The 8,071-nt window shown below is 48.7% G+C and overlaps 2 long non-coding RNA genes across 2 annotated transcripts in view; one reads left to right on the top strand and one right to left on the bottom strand.

The window, feature by feature from the left end:
* Nucleotides 1-404: 404 nt before the first annotated feature.
* On the bottom strand, nt 405-1,253 carry LOC144579077 (uncharacterized). The gene is made up of 2 exons (XR_013525935.1): nt 1,191-1,253; nt 405-514 (listed from the first exon to the last, which is right to left on the bottom strand). It is a non-coding gene; the product is annotated as an uncharacterized LOC144579077 (long non-coding RNA).
* An 88-nt stretch (nt 1,254-1,341) lies between these two features.
* The window catches only part of LOC144579076 (uncharacterized), a 138,627-nt gene continuing 131,897 nt past the window's right edge, over nt 1,342-8,071 (top strand). Inside the window, exon 1 of the long non-coding RNA XR_013525934.1 lies at nt 1,342-7,437. This is a non-coding gene — a long non-coding RNA (uncharacterized LOC144579076). The remainder of the gene's footprint in view (nt 7,438-8,071) is intronic.

Genomic DNA, 8,071 nt, shown 5'->3' with positions numbered 1-8,071 from the left:
CCACTTACTTCTACAGGTAAAATCAGAGCCATAAAAAGCAAGAAGGAAGAGTTCTTGAGCGCTCCAGGGTAAGTAAGAGAATATACTTTAAAATTCTGATTTTTATTACTCTAGAAAAAATAAGACACCTAGCCCGTAGCTGGAAGAGTGTTATAGCATCCTTTCTCCGAGGCTGTTATTCAATCAAGTCTCTGATTGCTGGCCTCCACTGAGCTCAGACAGATCTGGTGCTGTCTCTGCCTGCCTCAGTTCCTTCACCTTTGAAGTGGAGCTAGCAATATCAGCCAGCTTCTCGCACTGCACGCAGGAGCCTTAGAAATAAAAGGTATCACCTTGGGGCTCTAAGATTCTGTAACAATGACCAAGATTCACTCTGAGGGCAGAAAAATTAAAAGCAAACGTAATGCTTTTTCTAGGTTTTTTAATACCAAAATTGGTTCAGGTGATTCTCTCTGTTTCCATGTTATGGATCTTCTTCTCTTCCTACGGAAGGCATCATATGGATTATCAAAGGCTGGTTGGAAGGAGGAAAAAGGAACACTGAATCAGTAATATCTGAGCTTTCCCAGGCAGATCTAGCCATGACTCAGCTAGCGAGCCAAAGGCAAACATCACCGCATTACACCTGTTAGAGAAGAGGCTGTCTGAGGCAGAGGGAAGGTCTGAGAGAGCCTCTGTGCAAACCATTCCAAAGAAAGAGAGACTTCTGACCCTTATCTCTCTCCCTTCCTTCCCCTCACAACTCTGGGAAAGAAGAGCCCTCCTCGCGGTCTTGGAGTCGTTCCTCTTCCCCTTGCTACTAGCTCCTTTCCCTCCCAGCAAACACGCATGCCTCTCTCCTAACATATAAGCAAAATGAGTTGCTGAAACTTATCACCCCTTCAAGATAACCATATGCTGTCCTTCCTCTCACACTGCCGGCAATGTCAGGAAAAGCATGGATGATGTCAGGCTCAAATCTTCACATTCTCTTTAGCTATGTGTCTCTGGGAACGTGATTTACCCCCTCTCCCCCCAGTTAAAATAGCAACAAAAACAGTGATCACAATTCCTGCAAGAATCATGAAGCTGAAATGAGGTCATGCATGTAGGTGCTCAGCAAGGGACACGGCCGAGGATCATGGAGGTCCCAGGGCATTCTCGTGTCACTGCCAAATCTGCTGGAGAGCGGTTGGGATCTGCCCACTTACCTCTGTGGCTCTGCCCACGCTCTTGAGGGGCTTCCGCTTTTGCTGACCTCTAGTCCAGGTAACAAGGGTAAACACTGCCTCTCCCTAGAAATCTTGCCTGCACTGGTTTCCATGACACAGCATTGCCTTGGTGCAGTTTACAAAACAGCTCATAGAATTCCTCCTAACATCTAGAGTCAGAATAGATGGCCAGTGCTCTGCCTTCCATGCAGGAATCTGTGCTTCCTCAGAGCTCCTGCAGCCTTGAGTATGGATCCCTAGAGCTCTGAAAAACCTTATCTCCAGGGCCATCCTGAGTAGCTTTTATTCAAATGCCTGGGGGATGTGCTGTGCAAATCAGAAGCAAGTCCTGGCCTTATCCCCCCAGTTGGGGGCCACAGATTTGGTGAAGTTGTGCGTGTTACTTTGGAGGTGAGTGGCTCAGATGTGAGATGAGCAGAGGATGAGTTTGGTGGTCTCTGCTCATCCCCATTCATATTCTTGGAGTCTGTTACTCCCATTGAGTCCCACTCCATTATCCATGGGAGAAACTGAGGCACAAGAATTGAAGGGGTGGGATGGGAAGTCACACCAGGCTGGCAGCAGCACAGCTTGGTAAAACCCTGGGCCTCTGTCTCGGCCTGGAGCTGGCTCCACTACAGCTGCAGCCTGTGGGCAGAGTCTGCAGACAACATGCCCAACTCTGTGCAAACAAAGGTGCTTGTGAGGAGAAAGGCAGAAAGTAGAATGTTTAGGCTGACTGATGGCTAAACAATGGGTGGAAAGACAGGCTGTGTAGGTAACAGATGAGAGGCTGGAGAATAAAAAGAAACAAAGGGAGTGGAGAAAGAGGCCAGGCAGGGAAGGGGCCTGCAGAAAGGTGTGTGTTGGGCTGGTTGGTCAGCGGTCGCTGGGCAGGGAGGGAGCTGAAGGGGTTTGTGTGCACGCAGAGACCGCTTACTCTGTTGTTCCACCAGAAATTGAGGGTAGGACCTGCAATATTGCACTAAAGCCCCTGCCAACTCTAAGACTTGAAAGCAGGGCTGAGAGGGAGGGAAGGCAGGGGAAATACATTGGCCCCCTGTTTCCATCAGGAGAAGGAAGCTGAGAAAACAGCAGAGGAGAAAGCAGATTCGAAGACCATGAGACCTGGAAGAGATTGTCTAATTTAACCTCTTCCTCTACAAATAAGGAAGCGGCAGCCCAGGGAGGCTGAGTGACATCCCGGAAGGTCGCTGGGTCTTCTCCAACCCAAATGTTGCAGGAGTCTCCTCCTCCCAAAAGATACACTCAAGTCCTAGCCTCCCGCCCCTGGGAACGTGACCGTGTTTGGAAATAAGGGCTTTGAATGTTATCAGGTTAAGATGAGGTCATCCTGGAGTGGCTGGGCCCTTAATCCAATATGACTGCTGTCCTTAGCAGTGGAGGACAAGAGACAGATGTGCGGGGAAGAAGGTCATGTGACAGTGGAGGCTGAGATGGGAGGGATGCATTTAGGAGCAAAAAATGCCAAGGGTTGCCAGCAACCAGGAGAAGCCAGGGGAGAGGCATGGGCAGACTCTCCCTCTGAGTGACCAGAAGGAGCCAACCTGGCCAACGCTTTGATCTTGGACTTTGGCCATCGGAAGTGTGAGAGAATACATTTCAGTTGTTTCAAGCCACTCAGTTTGTGGTACTTCATTGTAGTAGCTCCAGAGACTAATATGCTAGGCTGAGGAAAGCATGCATGTGCCAAACATAGAACCACCCCAGAAATGCAGCAGAGCCCACAATCACACTTGCTGGTTTCCCGTGGAGTCTGGATCCGCAGATGGAGTCACCTTTGCATTGTTTGTTTGTCTTGCATTGCTGTAAAGAAATTCCTAGGCTGGGTGCAGTGGCTCACATCTGTAATCCCAGCACTTTGGGAGCCAAGGCAGGCAGATAGTGAGAGCTCAGGAGTTCAAGACTAACCTGTGCAACATGGTAAAACCCTGTCTCTACAAAGAATACAAACATTAGCTGGGTGCGGTGGTGGCATGTGCCTGTAGTTCCAGTGACTGGTGAGGCTGAGGTGGGACGATAACTTAAGCCCTGGAGGCAGAGGTTGCAGCGAGCTGTGATCATGCCACTACATTCCAGCCTGGGTGACAGATCCAGACCCTGTAGCAATAAAAAGAAAAGAAAAGAAATGAAATGAAACATCTGAGACTGGGTAATTTTTAAAGAAAAGAGGTTTAATTGGCTTATAGTTCCTCGGGCTACACAGAAAGCGTGATGCTGGCACCTGCTCAGCTTCTGGGAGGGTCTCAGAAAACTTACAGTCATAGTGAAGGCAAAGGGAAAGTGAGCACTTCACCCAGCTGCAATAGGAGGAGCAAGAGAGTGTTGCAGGAGGCTTCACATACTTTTAAACAATCAGATCGCACAAGAATTCACTCACTACCACAAGAGCAGCATTAAGGAGATGGAGCTAAGCCATTCATGAAGGATCCAGCCCCAGTCACCTCCCACCAGACCCCGTCTCCAACATCGGGGATTACAATTCAACATGAGATTTGGGTGGGGACACAGATCCAAAGCATATCAACAGTCTACAAGTGCTAAGTTACCTGGGAGGGCTGAGCAGATGTGGAGAGGTGCCAGGTGACTCGGGGGGCAGGCAGAGTGAGTGGGCCCGGGCTGGGTGTTACCACTGCCTCCTCTGCTGAGCCTGCACCTGCACTACCAGGTTTCTTGCCCAGCGCTGTACCTGCCTGAGCCTCACTTCTTGGGGGAGGCACCCATGGTGCCACACTCCTAAACACACAGGGGTTTCTGGTCGTTGACCCTCTCTGATCCTACCCTTAGAGATTGCAGAGATTATGTTGATGCCCCCTGGGTCTCCTCTCCCTCAGCTCCCTCCGTCTCCGAAGCAACCATGCAAACTCCCAGGATCCATCCAGTCGATACCTGGTTCTTTACCACCTCTCACGCCACTCCCACAGTCTACCCCATTTGACTCATCTAGAAGGAGTTCAGTAAGAAGTCCTCTTCTGAATGTAGAATCCTGCCCCTCCACCAAGGCCACCTAGACTGCACATACCTTTAGGCCTCCTCTGTCCTTGACACCAGCGAGGCCCCTACATTGAGGAAGTTAGAATGGAAGGCTAGGGCAACACCTCCTGATGTCCTAATAAGAAAAGGTGTAACTCAAATAGCTGGGGCTTCAGGAAGAGCCCCCCCCCCCGGCCCCTCAGGGAACAGCAGCTTCCTAGGGGGAAGACTGGGAATGGGGTTCCCAGAGCCTCCAGCCTGGGTGCTTTCATTCCTTCCCTCTGTCAGGCCTTCCCAGTGTCAGGTCTCCTTCCCTCTGTTCCCACTGTTGTCACTGTATTGCCTGCTCAGGTAAGGTGTGCCGTGTGAATTCTGGCTATTTCTCCAAGTTTAAGGGGCCTTTGTACTAAAACTGCAGGTTTCTGAGATCTATACCTAGGCACGCTACCTCAGGAGGTCGGGAGCATGGCCTGGGATTTGTGTTTTGTAACTAGCTCTCTAGTGTTTTTGCTGTGGGGTGGTCCTCAAACCCTTGGCAATATTGTCCTTAGACAGTCTAAACACTCCCAGTGTGGGAGATTTTGGGGACAGTGGCAGGTGATAGAAAGAACTCTGTTGACAGCTCAGTCATTCTGTGCTTCCATTCAAGGAGGACCCCATCTGATGACACTGGGTTCTCCAGTGAACCAGAGGTCCTCCTTGAACAGAAGGCCTGGGACGAGCCTTCCCAGGGGGATCTGGGCAGAGATGTGGAGATGCTCCTGGCCATGGCTATGATACTTGGGGTGGGAGTCAGGCAGGGAGGCTGCACCTGTGTTGGTGTGTGGACTAGTAGAAAGTTCTCTGCAGGAGGCAGCAGGGGAAGAGGGAGGAAGAAGAGCCAGCAGAGGGAAGGGCAGAGGGATCAATGGCTCTGTGGGGCTGCAGCTTCCTCCAGATGCCTCAACGATGCCATCCACAGCTACTGGTCATGTTCAGAGCAGCTGCCTCCTCCAGGTAGAAGCTGTTTGTCAGCACCCGGCAACCTGACTGCATTATCTGTGGCAAGGAGGCATCACTTCCTACATCAGAAGCTTGCACCTAGCTCAGAGAGGGAGAGCTAGGACAAGAAAGAAAGAATGACAAGAAAGACAAGAAACAAATGAAAAACGCAGCCTCTCCCCAATGGCCTCTGAGAATGCCCTACCACAGTATCTGGTAGTGTTCCCTTGAACCCACTTCCCAGCTCAGGAAGGAAAGACGGGGAGGTCATTCCGTATTACAAGGGTGGTAGAGTAGGGATGCATTCGAATTGCTCTGGCTACACTTTGTCCCTCTGTGTAGCTGGCTGCCTATTGCCCGCGCCCAGGCAGGTCTAGACTCCCGGGGTCCGGGTGCCGTGGTGGGGAAATGAGCCTCCACCTCTGGATCAGGTCTTCAGAGGACACCGTTGGGTGCTGCTGGGCACTTGGCCTCTGCGAAGGACGCTCCAAGCCCCATGCAGGTGCCTTCCCCTTGGTAAGAGAGGCTGAGCAAACTTAACAGTAATCAATTACGTGATCTCAGGAGTGTCTCCTGTATTCCTTACAAAAGGAAACGTTCAAGCTCATTCCTGTTGGTAAACCAAAAAATAGAAAATAAATGAATAAACAAACAAATAAATAAATAAATAAATGAGGAACTCCAATAGAAATGGAAAGCAAAACACAGACTTGCCTATTCAAGCTACCTCTAATAGTTGCTTCGCCTTGGGGCATCTCCCACTAAAATCCGAAGACTTGCCCAGCTATACTTAGAACTCTGTGAAGAGAATTGTGTGCTGAGTTTAAAAGATATGTTTTGTTTTAATTAGACTTATGTCTCATATGTCGCCCAGTGCTGACAGCAGTCACTCTGAGTTTTCTTGGCCATGACATGGAAAGGTGAATCAGGCAGAATCTGCCTTTGCTCATTCCCTTTGACCTGTCAAGTGAGCTTTGTATTTCTTTGTGGTGTCATTGCTTAGTTAGGTCCAGGGGCAAAATAATATAGTTGTTAAGAGCAGTTACCCTTGAGTGAGACTGGGTTTGAATCCTGGCTATTGCACTCACTGGCCTTATGAGCTTTGGAGGCTGGCTAATCCTCTCTGGGCCTCAGTGTCCTCATCTATAAAACAGGATTCCTGATAGCACTTATCTCATAGGGTTGTTGTGAAAGGGAAAGGAGTTGGCAATGTCATATGCTTAGAGTTATGCAGGACACATCATAAACACTTACGATGCATTAGCTTTATTTCAGTTCATGCTTTACAAGTATTTGCCATCCTTTTCTGCTTTTAAAGCGCTATCAGCAGACAGCAGGGAAAGTCACCATTGTCAGAGTAACACACGGTGGTTTGACCCACACCTGCAAAACAAGGCTTAAGGAACCTTTTTGCATGAACGTCTGCAAATTTTGTTTTTTCCCCCTAAATACTTCCTGCTCCATTATAGGTTTCTGAGAATGCAGGAACTGATCACTGCTTTTACAGTAAATTTGGCAAAGGTGTATCTTTTCTTTCCATCCAGAAAGGGAACTGGAATCCTGTATTTCTAGTCCTCATTCCTGGGTGTCCTCGAATTTGTGCCTGGTTTGAGGGAGATTGTGCTGAGGATCAATGACTTCACTCTCATGAAGTGCTAGCACTGCATATCCGGGACGCTCCATAGGGATGTATTCCCATTCTTTGCTCTTCTGACCTGTTTAACCAGACTTGATTATTGCTCCATCTGTGGCAAGCCTTCCCCTCCTTGCCCAGGACGATGACTGCATAAAGACAATTGTTCTATAAACCCAGTCAATGAGCAAGGAGGAAGGAAATGCACATATGATCTCCTAAGTAAGGCTGAGAAATATTTAATTTGTGATCCATGTTCCAGAACTGTGTCCTCAGATAGGGAATTTTCTTTTTGCCAATTCTTCTTTGATTCAGGAAGTAGCCATGTCTGGTGGCAGGGGTAGCACCTCTCAATGATGCCCAATCCCTGGCAGGCATTTGAATGAGTAAGGTCCTTTTAAACCTGTGGCTGCTTACCTCAGAATAAGGGCAAATGGAATCAGTTGTGCTTTTTATTACTTTTGCCTGTTGCCCCTGAGTTCACACCAGAAGCCACTCAGGCTGGGTCCAGAAAGCACATGAACCTCATCAAATAAAATGGAGAAACAAGTCCGCTCTGGCTTCTGAGAACTCCAGGAGCTTCTGGAAGGAGGTGCTTCATCTCTGCACTGCTTGGAACCCTGGCTGTCAAGAAAAATGGTGAGTTTAAAGGGTTCAAGGAAAATAGAACTGTCACCTAAAAACTAGACTTCAAAGTGGGGAGGTGGAATGCCATTCTCTGTAGTGGTTTTTTTCTGTAGTGGCTAATTACTGAGGCACTAAATCAATAATTTGTAGAAACCCTGTTCCTGAGGACCTAGCTTCTACAAAGCAATTTATTCCCAAAGATATCCTTTCAGCCTCTTAATGTTCTCCCAGAAACTTATTTTCTGCTTCCCGTACTGGGAAAAGAGTTGCCCCTTTAAATATAGCTCATAGAATTTCCAAGGAGGCCAAGAATCATCCATCAAGAGCACGCACAATCACAGAAATCTTTATATAAACACTGCGGTTCCCCTGCAGCACGACAATGACCAGATTTCCGATGTCCCCACCTTCCACATACCCTGGCACTGGTGTTGTCCAGCTGTGGTCACTTTGTCCAGAGGGAGTGTTTTCAATGCTCACGTTTCCTCCCTCTATGGGCTCCAGCTTTACCTGCCTCTCATTGTTCTCATTCGCCTAGGGAATGCAGAGTGTAACAATGGCCCCAGGAATTCAAGCCAAGGAGCCCAAGAGGGGCCAGATGGTGCCTTCATTTCTGGTGCCAAAACTGTGGCATTTCTCTGAATGT

The sequence above is a fragment of the Callithrix jacchus genome, chromosome 13 (assembly GCF_049354715.1).
Source record: "Callithrix jacchus isolate 240 chromosome 13, calJac240_pri, whole genome shotgun sequence".
Classification (NCBI taxonomy): Eukaryota; Metazoa; Chordata; class Mammalia; order Primates; family Cebidae; genus Callithrix; species Callithrix jacchus.
This window is presented reverse-complemented; position numbering and strand designations above follow the sequence as displayed.